Here is a 17,989-nt window from a genome sequence, read left to right as displayed (position 1 = left end):
GAAAAGTGACAAATGTTGTCAGGGATGTGGAAAAATTGGGACACTAATATTTTATTGGTGGGGTTGTGAACTGGTCCAATCATTTTGCAGGGAAATTTGGAACCATGCTCAAAGGATGATAAAACTGGGCATACCCTTTGACCTAGAAATACCACTACTAGGTCTGTATTCCAAAGAAGTTAAAGAAAAAGGAAAAGAACATAAATGTACAAAAATATTTATAGCAGCTCTTTTTTTGGTGGCAAAGAAATGGAAATTGAGGAAATGACCAATAATTGGGAATGGCTAAAAAAGCTGTCATATATAATGGTGCTATAAAAAAAATGAGCAGAATGGCTTCAGAAAAACCTGGGAAGATTTATGGGGGCCAATACAAAGTGAAGTGAACAGAACCAGAAGAACAGTGTATGCAGTAACAGCAACATTGTATGATGATCAACTCTGAATAATTTGGCTATTCTAATAAATACAATGATCCAAGACAATTCCAAAGGACTTAATGATGAAAAATACTATCTACCTCCAGAAAAAGAACTGATGGGAATGTGAGTGCAGATGGAAGCACACTATTTTCACTTTGTCTTTCTTGCTTTTTTTTTTTTGCAAGATCACTAATATGGACATATGTTTTGCATTATTTCACATGTTTATTTAATAGCACATTTCTTGCCTTCTCAATGAGTGATGGAGGGATGTGAAGGAGGAAGAAAATCTGGAATCCCAAATATTTTTAATGATGTGAAAAATAAATAAATAAAGCGAGGGAAATAAGGGTTTGTTAACAATGTTGTCCTCTTCAGAATTTCTGACTTGACCTTCACTGTTCCCATAATAAGAATCTATAGTATGTTTCCTTTTGCTCATGGTGCTTGCTTTTTTCCTGGCCTTTAAAAAAATGAGCTCTCCTGCTGGGGAGCAGGGGACACTGACCCAAGCTTCTTGTGCTGCAAGCCTGGGGCCTGGTCACTGGCTTTGAGTGCTGGGGCCTCAACTGCTGTCAGTTGGAGGCTATAGGGTTCTGGCAGGTTACCTGGTGTTGGGCTGGAATCAGCAACACTGGAACTCTAGGGGAAGGATTGGGTAGTCTGGCCCTTGGAGGTTGCCTGCTCACCCTGGCCTTTCCTTTCCCTCCTTTTGCTTTCTTTGGCTTCTTTCAGATAAATGTTTCTCTGCTGTGGGATGTTTCTCTACCTGGGGCCCTTGGAGCACTTCCCAGAGTTTTGCTGAGGCACTAGGAGACTTAACTGCTGTAGAATACCTAGGCATGTGGTAATTTTCCAAACTGGTTTCCACTGGTTCCCCTGCCCTTACTGAGGCACTTGGGGGTTTTAGTGTTGGTGTTTGCCTGCTCTACCACCTGGGGTTCAGGATCTCCCACTGGTATGCTGAGGTGGGGCTTTCAGCTAGCTTGCTGGGATGCCTCTGTTCTGTACTACTCCCCTTCCCCCAGAGCAAGAGGGGCCTTTCCCTTTAATCCCTCAAGCTACCTGGGCTACTGGACTGCTGCACCCTGTCTTTCTTCTGGTCCAGCTATTCCAGGGTTTTTCCTGAGGCAAATTTTGGGGGCTTTCAGAGGTTAATAAGGAATGGCAAGAGTGACTTACTTCTTACTCTACCATCTTGGCTCTACTCCTTTCATTTTTTCAACAAAATACAAACCCAGAAGAAGAGAATGATTTGAAAACATCTAAAAGCAAAGCCCCAAAGAAAAACAAACAAACAAAACAAAAACAAAAATGAAAACAAGGTCAATTAGAATTTCTAGAAGAAATGAAGCATGTTTTTTTTTAATTTAAAGTTATTTTACCCATCAATTGGGGAATGGCTAAACAAGTTGTAGTATATGATTGTGATAGAATACTATTGTGCTATAAGAAAAACCTGGAAAGACTTACACAAACTGGTGTAAAGCAAAACAATCAGAACCAAGAGAATATATAACAATAACAGCAATACTGTAATGATGATCAACTACCAAAGACCTAGCTACTCTGATCAATGCAATGATCCAAGACAATTCCAAAGGAACCATGATGAAAAATGCTATCTATATCTAGAGAGAGAAATGATGAACTCTGTATGTAGACTGAAGTATAATTTTCTTGTTTTCCTTATTTTTCTTGCTTTTTTGCACCATGGCTAATATGGAATTATTTTTTGCATGATTTCATATGTATAATTGATATTTTTATTGCTTGCCTTCTTAGTGGATAAAGGAGAGACTTCAGTGAGGGAGAGAATTTGGAGCTCAAAATTTTAAAAAAATGTTAAAAGTAAATAAATATTTTTAAAAGGGAAAATATTTTATAAGGAAACAAATGTGATAGAAAAGAATTGGAATAGAAAAGAGAGCTTTGGAAGAAAGACTGGAAATGAGAATTAACAGTTTAGTTCAAGATGTACAAGGGGAAACTCAGAGGTACAGAAGACAGAGTGCTGAGACTGAAGTCAGGAAGACACATCTTCCCAAGTTCAAATCTGGCCTCTTACACTTACTAGCTGTGTGAACCTAGGTAAGTCACTTAACCCTGTTTGTCTCAGTTCCTCATCTGTAAAATGAGCTGGAGAAGGAAATGGCAAACCACTCCAGTATCTTTGCTAAGAAAACCCCCAAAGGGGTCATAAAGAGTGGAACACAATTGGAATGAGTGAACAACAACAAAGAGGTACAAAATCTCAATTAACAAGCTGCTTAAAAATTAGAATGGACCAAAGAGAAGTTAATGACTCTAAGAGACAATAAGAAATATTAAAAACAATCTCAAACTGGTTGAAAAAGTAGAAGACAGTGTAATGCATTTCATATAAAAAATAACTGATTTGGAAAATGTCGTGCAGAGATGATATGAGCATCATTGGAAACCCCGAAAATCATGATTGTTAAAAAAGAGCCTGAATGTCACACTTCATGAAATCATGAAAGAAAACTGTCTATATCTATTAGATCTAGAGAGAAAAGTAAAGAATATATTAGTCATCTCCTGAAAGAAACCGCCAAATGAAAAAAATCTGGAACTACCAAGGGTAAGACAAAATACTTTAAATAGCCAGAAAAAAAAAGTTTAAGTACTGAGGACTCCCAGTCAGGATCACACATGATTTAGCAGCTAGTGCAATAAAGGAGTACAATAAAAGAACACTTGGGATACCATATTCCAAGAGGCAAAGTATATAAGATTATAATAAAAAATAATTTAACCAGCAAAACTGAGCATAATCTTACAACAAAGAAAAACAAAAAAATGGCAATTTAATAAAATAGAAGACTTTCAAACATTCCTGATGAAAAGACCAGCACAGAGTAAAAATTTTGACATACAATTACAGAAGTAAAAAGAAACATAATATGGTAAATATGAACAAGCAATTAAAAGGAACTAAACAAGGATGAAATATTAATATTCTGACAGAGGAAGATAATACGAATGTCTCATAATTACCCTAATGTCTTAAGGGTTTATAGAAGTTAAATAAGACAGTTTTTGTTATGTTTTGATTATCTTAAAAGAAGAAAGGAAGGGGAGTGGAAAATGGATATAATTTGGAATAAATGAGAAGGAAGTATGGAAGGGATTCATCGCATATGATTAAGGTGAGGGTTCATAGACCTACATAGACCATTGAAGTTCATAAAAACAATAAAATATGAGTAGAGTGGGGTAAACTTGAATCTCATTTTCATCTAAACTCATTGAAGGAAGGAATACACAGAGAGAGAATTGACTGTAGAAATATATTGCACTCAGCAGGGAAATTGGAGGGATTAGAGAAAGGGGAGACGGGAATAAGAGTAAGGATAGATTCAGAGAAGTATAAGCAAAATAAATTCTAATCTGGGATATTGATTCATTAAAAGGGGAAGAGAGTGTAAGAACATATGACTGGGGTGTGAGGGAGGGAAAGAGAAAAGGGACATGGGAGCAGAAAATGACTATATTAAGCATAGAGCATGGATGCTAAGCATGTTCCTTTCTCATCACCCTATGTTTTTACAAAAAAAAGCTTGAGAATAGGATGGAGGGAAGCTGACAAGTAATGATCAGATTTTGAATTTGTTTAAAGCCATTTTTTACAGGTATTTGCAGGAGTTTGGGGGAGAGCTCAAGCAAGTCACTACTTTCACTCTGCCATCTTGGCTCTGCTCCCCAAATCTGTGAATTTGAATTATACGAAGTCACCTACAAAATGGAAGAGGATAGCAGAATCCAACAATGTATTATTTACAAGAAACACATTTGAAAAGTAAAGATTCAAACATAGTCTAAAAGGAGGAGGTTGGAGCAACATCTACTATGGTTCAGCTGAACTTAAAAAAGCATTATGTGTAGCAGTTGTGATATCATTCAAGGAAACAGCAAAAATAGACTTGATTAATAGAGATAAACAAGGGACTACATTATGTTGAAAGGTACCACAGACATTAAGTTATTAGTACTATTTGACACACACATACCAAATGGCATAATATTTAAACTAAATTAGGTAAAGGGAAAAATAGTAAAACTATGATTGTGAGGGACTCGATGTACCCATTTCAGAATTAGATAAATCAAACCAGAAAAGTGAAAGAGAAAAAAGTTAAAGAGTTGAATAGAATATTAGAAAAGTCAGAATCTGAGTCTAAACATTTACTAAGCACCTACTATGTGTCAGACACTATGCTAAGTGTTAGGGATACAAAGAACAGAGGAAGACAATCCCTTCCCTCAAGAAGCTTAAAATTTGTTGGGGGAAGATGAAACATATAAAGTAGCTGAAAAATAAGATCAAAAGGAGAGGAGAGGAGGAGGGCAACTGGTAGAAGACTTACAGCAGGGTGCTTAATGATATGAGGAGGTATGAGTTACAAAACTGATTTCGTATTTCAAGATGATGAATTTCTCAAGATCAGAAAGTCAATGAGATTAGCCATGGGGAAAATGATGATGTGAATGCTCTGGATAAGCTCCCTAAATGAAGATTTAAGGGAGGAGGTGTGATAAATGTCTGCCCATTAGTGAATGGGAATAGAAAAGAATATACTTATTTCTCAGCTGTATACAGTATCTTTACAAAAATTTCTATGTATTAGGTCATACTATGCTCATAAAAAAATGACCAAAAGAAAAAAAATACATCTTTTACTGATTATAATACAATAAAATTTTTATTCAATAAAGGGTCCCTAAAAAAAGGTTAAAATTATTTGATAACTAAATAAATTAATCCTAAAAAATGTATTAAAGAACATGTAATAGAAATAATAATTTCATTAAAGGTAATTACAACAATGAAGTCAACACATCTATATCTGTTCCATGCAGCCAAAGCCATTTTAAAGGAAAATTTAGATATCTAAATACTTTCATTAACAATCAAGGTAAAGAAAAGATAAGCAAATTATGCATACAACTAAAAAACCTAGAAAATCAACAAATTAATAATTCCCAGTGAAAAATCAAATCGGAAGTTTTGGACATCACAGAAGAGGTGAATGACATTGAAAGCTAAAAAAAAAAAAAGAAAAAAGGAAAGTAAATAATAAATAAAAATAAAAGTTAACATTTCAAAAATCAATATAAAGTTATGCCACTAAGCAATCTGAATTTTAAAAAAGAAAGAGAAAAAGTAAATTATTGGTATTAATTTTTAAACAGAAATGAAGGAAATTATTGGAAATTTTTTTCCCAATTATATGTCAATGAAACTTACTACCTAAAAGAAATAGATGAATATTTGCAAAAATAAAATGGTCAGATTAACTGCACAAGAAATAGAGAGATTAATCCAATAACAATTATTGACTTATAACCCAATCTCAGAAAAAGAAATCGAACATTTCATAAATGATCTCCCAAAGAAAAAATTCCCAGGATGAGATGAATTCACATTAATTTCTATCAAAACTTCAATGAAAAACTAACTCCAGTGTTATATAAACTCTATGGAAATTGCAAAAGAGAATTTATCAGATTCCATCTATGATACAAATATTATCTTGATACCTATCTACATCATGGAGAGACAGAGAATTAGAGAAAGAAAACTATAGACCAATATCTCTAATGAATATTGACACACCCTCACATTTAAATAAAACATTAGCAAAGAGGCTACAGCAACACATCACAAAGATTATACACTGACCAGTTTGGAATTATAATGGAAATGCAGAGTTGGCTTAATAATCAGAAAACTATCAATTTAATAGACTACATTAAAAACAAGAACAAAAATCAAGTGATTATATCAATAAATGCAAAAAAGTTTCTAATAATATACAATGCCCATTTCTCTATATAAAAACCTACTGGAAAATATTGAAACAAATGGACTTCTCCTTAATAAGATAACTGGTGGGACAGCTAGGTGGCACAGAGGATAGAACACTGGCCCTGGAGTCAGAAGGACTTGAGTTCAAATCTGATTTCAGACACATAACACTCACTAGCTGTGTGACCCCCGGGCAAGTCACTTAACCCCACTGCCTAGCCAAAAAAAATTAGGATAACTAATATTTAAAACCCAGACTTAATACCATATATAAATGGTGATAAATTAAAGGCCTTCTCTTCTCACCAGAACATTCTCAGTTTTTCCAAGTGATCAATTTATGTTGCATTGCCTGGACCTCTTATCGTTGTGGTCTCCTTCTTGTGAAAGTGCTCTACCTTGTTTATTTCTTCCCAAAAATCATGGCAAGCAAAATGGAACACAGGACCCCAGATGTGGCCTGACCAATGCAAGGTATAGCAAAACTATTTCCTTTCTGGAGACTATGCCTCTCTTAATGAAGTCTAGTATAGCATTCTTTTTTTTTTTTTTAACTTCCACTGTTGATTCATTTTAAGCTTGCAGTCCCTTAACACACCCCAGATTCAGAACCACAGAATTAGAGCTAGAAAGAGCAGTGAGAGTGACTTGCCCAAGATCATTCAGATAGTGCCAAAGGTGGCAGGCCTTTTGGCCTCAGCAAGAGTTTTCTTTCCTCTCTACTGCAAAAGAAAACAATTGTCTTCTCACCACCTGTTATCATTAGTCTGTTCACCTTAAACAGTAATTTCAATATATCAGTCCTGTGTTCACAAGTCTGTAATGGTTCTACTGGATATTATGATGCCTCCATTGCTCAGCATTGAAGTTCTTTCACAGACTGGCTCCGGCCCACCTTTTTAGCTTTCTTTTATATCCCCTCTGTTTGTGCACCTTACATTCCAGCCAAACAACTATCAGCTGCTTCTCAAATTCATCATTCTAACTCCTATGGCTGTCCATTCATAAGGGAATTCACCACTTCTGGAATACACACCCTCTTCATCTCTTCATTTCAGAATCCTCTCTTCATTCAAGTTTCACCTTCCTTGAACTTCTCAGGTGAAAGAGCACTTTGTCTGGATCTTTCCCTTATCCCTATATTTCTCTAACTTATATTAAATTTAAAGGTGTTTATTTCTTAAATTCTCTGTCCTAGTGGAATATAATCATATGATATCTTTGTAGCCCCAAAACCTGGCACAGTGCCATATATATAGAAGGTGCTTTGTAAACATTTAATGATTGAAGCCTTGCTATGTACAAGTCCACCTCTTTTTCTAGGCAAGCATGCCCTCAATATTGTTTTTTTTTTTTACTTTATTTCTTGCATGCAGACCACCATTAATGACATATTATAACTTGTTCTCACACCATCATGGCTCTTCCCCTTTCCACTTGGATTTTGTGCAGTTTCATTTTCTTTGAATATACACATTTTATACTTAGTGGTAAATTGTCTTCAAATTAATATTTGGGCTTTTCTTACATGGATTTTGGGGGAGTATCCCAAAGGATATCTCAAATTTCAAAGATTGCAAACTCCTAAAGAACAGGACTGGCTTTGCCTTATTTTTGTGTCTCTGAATAGAATTGAATTGGATTTGATATTTTTTTCATTTTTTTTAATCCCCCAAACTGATTTTGTATCATACTGTCTAAAGTGGATATATTCTTAAAGTGAAAGAAGTTTAAGTATAAGGAAATTGCTGTAATATCTATATAACTTACATGGATCATAAATTTTTTCACTGAAAATAGCAAGATAAATGACTAGCTTAAAATATGTTGGACTCATCAGCCTTTAAAGCATCTTCCTGAAATCTTGTTGCACAAAATCCATACTCTGGGTCAATAAAGTTCTCACCATAGGTTTGTAAACATTTCAGGTTTGGGACATATCTGTTTAGCTAAATATGAATGCTAATATATTCATTCACTCACTATCAAAGAATTCTTAACCTAAGTCCATTTGTGTCAGGTCATTTCCATTTGGGGTCTGTTTCTGTTAGAATTGCAACTTATCTCTCAGGAGCAATTATGCTTAGGTGTCAAAATAGTACAATTAAGAAGAAAAAATTCAGTCTAATGAATTGACATGATAAAATACCCTGCCTAGTGCACATCCTGGATTACTGAACCACAGAGCCCACTTTAATGCCTTAAACCTTATTTTGTCTACTAGATTCCAAACTCTAGAAAGTCATGCTTTCATGAAGCAATTTCATATTTCCCTGGAAATTCAAGGACCTCAGCATGCTCCCCAAATTATATAAAGATGTATATATGCCTTGATTATAGGCAACTGAGGAGAACAAAGCAAAGCTCAAGCATTAGGGGTACAAAAGAATAACTCCAATCCAAAGTCTGCATTACTTTTTTTTAAAGGGCTGAAGACCTTTAAGACTTAGGATTTTGCATATAACTAAAAATCAAAACACTTAAATCATTGATTTCTTTTCCATGATGAGAATCAGCAAACAAATGCTCAGGGAGAAGTGGAGAGAAGAGTGTCTTTCTATATTACCTAAAACATTTAGACTGCATAGGTAACTAAAAAGTGAGGAAAGGTGGGGGTTGAGGTAAGGAGAAAGGGACTTTGGAAAATATTTTCCATTAAATTCTATGTGTGAAGTATATCACTCAGAGAATATGTTTTCTCAAAGTGAAAATTTTAAACTCTTTCTACACTCCCCATGCTGCTTGTCAGCAGAGAAATGAAAGGAAAAAATATAACCCTTGGGGTTTCACAGCTTTGCACTTTGAAGAAATCGGCAATCCTACTCTACTTATCAAAACCTAGCATTTCTTGTAGTGATGGATGCAGTATCCCTTGGACTTTTGCTTGTGGAAGTAGTCAATGCAGGAGTAATTTACTTATTGAAACCATTTTAAATTGGAGGATTTTTTTTTCTTTGATGGAAAGACATATCAAGTATTTCAAAAGCTGCCAATATGGTTCTTCCCTTAAATCTTGTTTCTCATTCATAGCAGCTTAATCAACCAATTTACTTTTAACTGCCCACCATTGCTTTCACTTAGGATTTTTGTTTAGTATTGTTGCTAAGATTTTTTTTTTAAAATCTGACTAGATTTTCCATTGGAAAGGACTGGTTTCTCAAAACACTCCTTTCCATTAACACAACATTTTTGCTAATTTTCTCACTAGTTTAGCTTAGATAGGACAGCCACAAAATATTTGAATTAGCACATAGCATTATATGAAATTGTGATAAGGATAGATTCACAGAAATTTGGGGAGACTTTTATGAACAGATGTATGAAGTAAGAACAACTAGAAAGATCTATTTATATTACAACTACCATACTCTAAAGAAAAAAAAAACTTTGAAAGACTTAAGAATTCTAATGTATCCAATAACTAACTACAACTCCCAAAAATGCATGCTACCTACCTCCTGACAGAAAGGTGATGGACAAGAGTCATAGAATGAGGCATACATTTTCAGTCATGGCAAATGAGTGAAGTAGTTTTGCTTAATTACACTTAAGTTTTAAGAAGCTTTAACTGTTGCTGTATGAGGATAAGGTGAGCAAGTGGTAAGAAAGCCAAAAAAGAAAGAACAAATAGAAAAGAGTATAATTGAAGTATTTTGTTAAGATGCTGAAAAAAAAAGGGAGAGGGAAATTCAGTCCAACAGGACAGTTTCAAAACTAATATGTTGACTTTATTATCTATTTCAAATAAATACAAGCTATAAACATAACACAGATTTGTATTTTTTTTACAATCATTGTTTTCTGTGTTTTTTTTGTTTGTTTTTGTTTTTTGTTTTTTGTATAGAGAGGCAATTTGGCATTTTGGATAGAAGCCAGACTTGAAGCAAGCAAATTCTGAGTTCAAGTCCTTTCTGTAAAACAGGATGATTGTGAACATGTTTGGGCAAACCACTTAACCTTTGAATAACTAGGCAACTCTCTAATACTGTAATTTGTAGAAAAGTATTGGTAGATGGAATTTCTAACTCAAGAGTTTCTATACCAATGAAATATCAGGTCTAGATCTTATTCCTTCATATATGGATATGACTATGTTTCTTAGTGTTTTTCAAGTTTAGAAAAAAATTAAACTGGATATAGGTTCTCTAATTCCGAGTCTAGTCTTTATTCCCACTGCAGTATGCCATATCACATGTGTTGTCAACTCTGTTTTTGTGGAAGGATCATGGTGATGCTGATGGCAGTAGACAGTATGTACATTTGAATAGGAAACTTCCTTCTCTTTCTCTCTCTCTCTCTCTCTTTCTTTCTCTCTCTTCTCTCTCTCTCTCTCTCTCTCACACACACACGCATGCACACACACACTTAGGAGATCCAAGGGAGAAGACAATTCAACTTGAAAAAAATATTAGACAGCTGCCAGAAACCTATTGGAGAGAAGCAGGAAAGTCAGATTCCTTGTATGCAGAAAGGGATCGAGAGCAGGTATTTATGTGACTCAACTGACCATTCATGGGTAAGCAAGCCATGTTTCATAGGCAGCATGTGTTCAATAAAACCTTTGTACCCTTGCCAAAAATTGGCCAGCCAGAGTGATTTCCATGGATTGTGTCAGCAAATGTTATTAGCAAATTGTGTAGTTAACATAATGTACGATTTTTATTGCCTCGGTATACACAGTGCTTACATATCAGAAAGATTTTGGTACTTACCCCCTACAAGTCCTCTGAGAAAGGAAGCAGGATTTTTAAAGGCATGTTTACAGCTAATTAGGATTGTTTCTAACCCTGTAAATTCTAGGTGGGAGAGGAGCCCATCAGCTTCAGTTTTAATTAGTTGTGTCTTTTTTTTTTAACTCCCCTTCCCCAGGAAGGACCATGAACATGGACCAGCAGGCTTTTCAATGCATTATTCCATTTCAGAATTGTGCTGCTTCTCTCATTTCTGAGAAACTTCAAACCATGTGTTCCTCTCTCCACTCCTCAAAAAACTCTAATAGCAATGTGCAGTGATATAAAGACATCTCCACTCTTATATTCTGGTATTAGGCTAAATGTTCGTATTAGTATGAAATAGCCAAGGAGAAATGAAAAGGAACTGATGCCAACACAAGAGAAAATTTTATTTCTCTGAATAAGTAAGAGCAAAATAATAAAGTACTAGGTCCACAGAATCTGGACTTCTCCAGACTGCATGTCTTTGCAAATTGCCCTTCCTGTAACCATTAGGAAGGCAGGGATTCATTATTTATTTTTTTAAAACCTGGATATAGAATAATGGCTTTCACATTTTTACAACTAGCAACATATTATGTTCAAAGAATTGTAAGTTGCTGTTGAGATTATGCATGAGCTAAAGTTTGGTGGGAGCAAACTTGAAAAGATTGAAAATCAAAGCCTGGTTCCGATTAGCAATCAAATTTGGGTTCTCCCCCTCTGGTATTAGCCAACCCATTTAGGTCTCAAAAAAATTTCAAAATTGAGCTGAATATCTTGAAAGCATTGGCCTTGTAGTAGATTTTCTGGTTTTGATCAGCCAATAAGTTCAGGGTAGTTCAGAAACATAATATATTTGTGGAAATTGGTAGACAAAACATTTATGCCCTTCTAACCAGCTTGGAGCAGGGTTAAATAAACATGTTTGCTTTTCCCTCCTGAAGATGTTCATTTAAAATCATGTGGAATATGCATGATCTACTTGTGGAAATAAGCAGGGCCAGAGTTACATTTTCACAGGGAAAAAATACTACTATTAAGGATTTTATATTCTAGCCAGGTGTCCAAAACCTAAATTATTTGCACAAAATTGTTTAGCCTCACATTCATCTAAGAATTTCAAAGCTTTGAAGATATAGATTGTGTCAATAAAGTAACAAGTGCAAACATTTTTGTCAAAAGCTTCTATATGCCAGTCACCTGCACAGGAATCCCAAGAATAAGAATTCAAGGGCATAAACTATTGGAAGTAGAACAAGTTATACCTCTAAAATTATTTGATTCATTCATTCTATACATACATATACATGACTAGAGATAGGTTAGATAGAGCATTTGTTCAAAATTCTCTATATGCCAGGCATTGTAAATGCAAATATAACTCCATTTTGACTAAGTTATCATGAAATATTGGTATGATAACTCTGCAGTAAGCTCCTTGAAGGCAGGGACTACCTCTATATCCTTTAAGCTTAGCATAATGACTGACACATAGCAAGTGCTTAATAAATGCTTGTCAATTGAATGACCAGTACTTATTTCCCATGATTGTTACAAGGCTCAAGTGAAATTATATATTTAAATATTTTGTAAATTTTAATATACCACATAAATACCAACCACAGTAATAATGATAACAGTTATTAATATTCAGTGACTCATTCACTGGATACTATTCTATTCATTCAACAAATAGTGAATGCCAGACTGTGTTTGGTATTAATTTGGGGGGGTGCATATGTATATATGGTAGAAAGATAAGTATGATATGGCCCTTGCCTACAAGTAACTTATAATCTATTAAGAATTAGTTATATATGGAGTTGACCACAATTAAGGCAATGTATTATTACTACTGTCAAAAATATGGTACAAATATATTGTTTCTTCATATTCCATCTAAGACTCTCAGCAATGAATATTGTCTCACTGGAAGATATCATCTAAAACCCTGAGTATCTTAAGTTCTTAAGCATTTAACCTTTTAAATAGTTACCTATTTTCTTTACAAATCTCTATTGCAGTGAGGTTTTTTATAATCTATTTGTCAGTTCCAGTAACCAATCACAAAACAGGCATAGATGCCAAGCCAACGAGAATAAACAAAATCGTCAAACTGAAAATCTATTAATATGACCATTTTTAGTTTAAAAAACAAACACTATCACCAAATTACTGATCACCATTAACATCCCCCTCCATCCTCCTTTTAAAGTGCTTTAGCACTGTCTTTGAATTCAGACTCTGACATTTTCCTTGCTTGCCCTATTAGATTATTATCATAGTCAAATCATTTTAAACCCATTTTGCTGATAGGAAAAAGGAAGAGGAGAGAAGGCGCATATAATTACCCAAGACTGTGTAATGAAAAGACTGAACAAAGAAAAGGACCTACAATTTCTGGCCTCCAAGTGCATTTATGTGATTTTTTTTTTGCCTACAGATAGAGAATTGTTTTACATGCATCGAAACTAAGTTTTCTAGTCAGTCACACAAAGTAAAGAAACACAAACACTTGTATTTTTCTAATAAAACTACACTTAGGGGCCAAGAAGATGTATTCCATATATGGTTAAACCACAATGAAAATACTGCTTTAGGAGTATGATTTATCAATTTATATAGGTTTTTGACTACAGTAATTTTTCCATCTCTGTTTTGGTTTCTGACCCTACCACTTCTGAAATGGAACCTAATGCTCTGATTTAATTGCTGAACGGGAAGTTTCTGCAGTTAGTAAGGATCTTTATGTAAATTGAGTAAATCTTGCAATACCCTAAGCCTTTCAAATTCCAAAGTGAAGAAAAATATGACAATGGCTGTATCTAGTATAATCTTCACTTAGTTCCAGAGTTTTCTTATTGTAAAATGGTTAATAATGCCGCCACCAAGAGTTTTAACTTCAAGAAAAAAAAAACAGATAAAGACAGAAAGAGAAAGAGAGAGGGAGAGAGAGGGAGAGAAAGAGAGAGAGAGAGAGAGAGAGAGAGGGAGAGAGAGGGAGAGAGAGAGAGAGAGAGAGAGAGAGAGAGAGAGAGAGAGAGAAAGAAAGAGAGAAAAAGAATAAATAAATAAAGCCAATCTGCCCATCACCCATCCAAAAAAGCTTTCCAACTCTGTTAGACATTTAATCATATTACTGCTCCCAAAGCCATCAGAGCCAATTTAATCAAATTGTATCATAGCCACGGTGTTATTGTTTTCCAAGCCTATTAGAAAAATAAAAGTTGGCACTTATTAAATGAGTATTCTCTTGCAAGTTGATTGCTTTGCTAATTTCTTGTTTATAATCCCTTGTTTTGTCTTCAGTGAGAAGGGTGAATTTCAGTCTAGTTTAGTCAGTAAACAGAGGGATGCTACTCCAACTTGAAACATCATCTGCAAACAGCTAAAAAACCAGGTCTACTTTTCTTGAGCTGAATAGGCCTTCCACTTTAAGAAAGACCAATGGATGAAGGAGTATGAATGTTCATCAAATAGGATGGAATTGAATTTGGAGTCAGGTACATTATTAGCCTGTTTATTGAGGAAGAGGGGAGGCAGAATTGGTGGGAACAGCTTTCTATAGCTTTGTTTCCAGATCAAAGTTGATTCAAGGAGACCTTGCTCTGAAATAACTGACTTGTAATTGGCTGTGCCTCCTTTTGGACAGGTGGTCCTCTCTCACAGATGGCACCATCACAGAACATTTAGTGCTACCATAAATAAACTCTTATCTAATAGGTGGGTAGAATTTTATGTTGGCCATGAAATAATTTGTTCTCTTGTCTCTTATTTGCCACTGACTTTGTGATCTTAGGTAAATCATTGAATCTCTCCATTTTAAAAGAAAGAATGCCTCCTGACATGGGTTCTATACCAAGGCAAACTTTTAAATCGAGGTTTCTTAAACTGAGGCCTCTGAAGTTGCTTCATTTAAAAAAATTGATGACTACTTTACCATACTTAGTTTTCTTTGTAATTGTATAAAAATCATCCTGAGAAAGCATCTATAGGCTTCACCAAACTGCCGAAGGGGTCTACGATATCAAAAACAAAATTAAAAACTTGAGATCATGGAGTCATAAGAGCCTTAAATCTGGAGCTTGAAGGCATCATCATAGACCAATTAGTCTAACTCTGTCATTTTATAGCTAAGGAAACTCAGGGGTTCAGGGGTTTACATGACTTATCAAAGATCATGCAAGTAGTATCTCTTGAAATTATCAAGATAATAAAGTTAATTTTTGAGTTTTTGCTTAATTTTTCAAAAAAAGCCTTAAATCTGAGGAAAGAATCTTAAAAATCATCTAGCTGATTACTCCCCTTCCCATCCAGTATAAGAAACCCTTTTACAATATTCCTGATAGTCATCCAGGCATCTTTGAGCATTTTCAGTGTCCTGGTTGAAAGTTAACCTATAAGAAAGCTATATCCATTTTACAGAAATGTGAGTTCTTGTTTTTTTCTGCCATTCTCCCTTATTTTGTTTTTCTCTTTTCTCTCCAGAGTTTAATATGGTGAATAGGGCTTTCTTTGGTCATAGTTAGAGAATAAGAATGGGGAGACTCATTCTTCTTACTTTTTTTTTTTATTAATACCAAACAGTAATTAGTAGCTAGATGGCATGGTGGATAGAATTTTGGACCTGGAATCAAGAAGGCTTGAGTTTCAATCCCACCATGTACATTTACCAAGTGTATGACCCTGGGCAAGTAATTTAAAATATGTTTGCCTAAGTTTCCTCATTTGTAAAATGAAGTAAATACTAGTACCCAACTCCCAGGTTTGTTGAGAAGATAAAATGAGATAGTATTTATAAAGTACTATGTAAACTATAAAAGCACTATATTAATGCTAGTTACTACTACTACTACTACTGCTGCTGCTACTACTGCTACCAAGTGAAGAGCCAACCTTTAGCCACTTCAATGCACACAAATTTGTTATACTAATAGTCATTTATTAGGACAAATATCATTGACTAAATACATAAGCCTTTAGATTAATAATAAAATATTAACTAGGATGGGGTGGGGGTAGGGATTTTGACACTTGTGATGTCATTGATTCTGGTGAGGAAACGCCTTCTATGACAAATCACAGTTGCCTAAGGTACTAAAAAAAGGCCCATATGTCTGGGAAAGAACTTTAACACAGATCGTCCTGTCTTCAAGGCTGGCATTCTCTATATTACCAAGCTGACTTTCTATTTTCCATTAAATCTATTAATTTCTTTGCCATTGTTGATTATTATATAACTACTTGTTCCAACAGATATCAGATTATGATTGATCATTAGTGAAGTTCTTAGCTTTATGCATTATTCTCTTTCTCTTTTCAAACATCTTTTCACAAACTTTTGCCTTATCTCATTTCAAAAAATATAGAGAAAACTGAGTCAGATTGATAAGAATACAAGTCATTCCCCAATTGATAAATGGTCAAAGGATATGGACAGGTAGTTTTCAGGTGAAGAAATTAAAGCTATCTATAGTCACATGAAAAAATGCTCTAAATCACTATTGATTAAAGAAATGGAAATCAAAACAACTCTGAGGTACCACATCACACCTATCAGATTGGCTAACATGACGAAACAGAAAAATAATAAATGCTGGAGAAGATGTGGGAAAATTGGAACACTAATGCATTGTTGGGGGAGTTGTGAACTGATCCAACCTCTGGAGAGCAATTTGGAACTATGCCCAAAGGACTATAAAAATGTGCATACCCTTTGACCCAGCAATACCACTTCTAGGTCTGTATCCCAAAGAGATCATACAAATTAGAAAAGGACCCACGTGTACAAAAATATTATAGTAGCTCTTTATGTGGTGGCCAAGAATTGGAAATTGCAGGGATGTCCATCAGTTGGGGGAGAATGGCTGAACAAGTTATGGAATATGAATGTAATGGAATACTCTGTTCCATAAGAAATAATGAGCAGGCGTTTTTCAGAAAAACCTGGAAAGACTTACATGAACTGATGCTAAATGAAGTAAGCAAAACCAAGAGAACATTGTACACAGTAACAGCAACATTGTGCAATGACCAACTCTGACAGACTTAGCTCTTCTCAGCAATACTATGATCCGAGACAATTCCAAAAGACTCATGATGGAAAATGCTATCCATATCCAGAGGAAGAACCATGGAGTCTGAATGTACATTGAAGCATATTATTTTTTCTCTCTTTTTTTCTTTCTCGTGTTTTTCCCTTTTGTTCTGATTCTTTCACAACATAACTAATGTGGAAATATGTTTACTATGATTGCATGCGTATAGCCTATATGTGATCGTATGTTATCTTGGGGAGGAGGAAGGGAAGAGAGGGAGAAAAAAATTTGGAATGCAAAAATCTTATAAAAGTGAATGTTAAAAATAGATTAAAAATAAAAGAGAAAAAATAACTCTTGCCCTAGATAAAAGTATGAGGAATAAAACCAGCATTTTCAAGTAATAGGAGGACTAAAAATGAGGTAAAATATACTTAGTAATAGAAAAGTAGTTTGAGGTTGATGAAAGTGATTGTTCAATTGCTAAAGCTTTAGTATCTCTGCCTCTATGGCAGTTCTGACATTGACAAATTTTAACTTTCTGGAATATTATTTTAAAGATAGTGTTGGTGTTTACTTTTTAAGTAGCATCAATGTTTGGACTACTATTGTTTTACCAGAAAAGTATTTTCCTTTAACATGGACTACATTTTCAAGCATCATTTTATTATGAAATCCATGGCTCAAACATTTTTCTAGAATGACAGCTTTCCTTATTCAACGGTAAGTGTGAGATTACCATAACTAACATTTTATTTTATATCAAACCATACTATAATGTTTTTCTTCCTTTAAGCAAATGAACACTGTAATGAGTTTTGTACCTGGGCCAAAACTTGTCTTCATATGTAAGCAATTAGAGAAATATAATCTAAACTCTACTGATAGGATGATGGGTTTCAAGCTATCAATTAGCTATGGCCCAGGAAAATGAAATGATAGTAATTATATATAGTTCCTCTAAAGATAGCAGTTTAATATCTG

This window comes from Vombatus ursinus, unplaced genomic scaffold (genome assembly GCF_900497805.2).
Source record: "Vombatus ursinus unplaced genomic scaffold, bare-nosed wombat genome assembly UNPS02009205.1, whole genome shotgun sequence".
NCBI classification, from domain to species: domain Eukaryota; kingdom Metazoa; phylum Chordata; class Mammalia; order Diprotodontia; family Vombatidae; genus Vombatus; species Vombatus ursinus.
The sequence above is the reverse complement of the archived record's forward strand: the minus strand, read 5'-3'. Positions refer to the sequence as shown.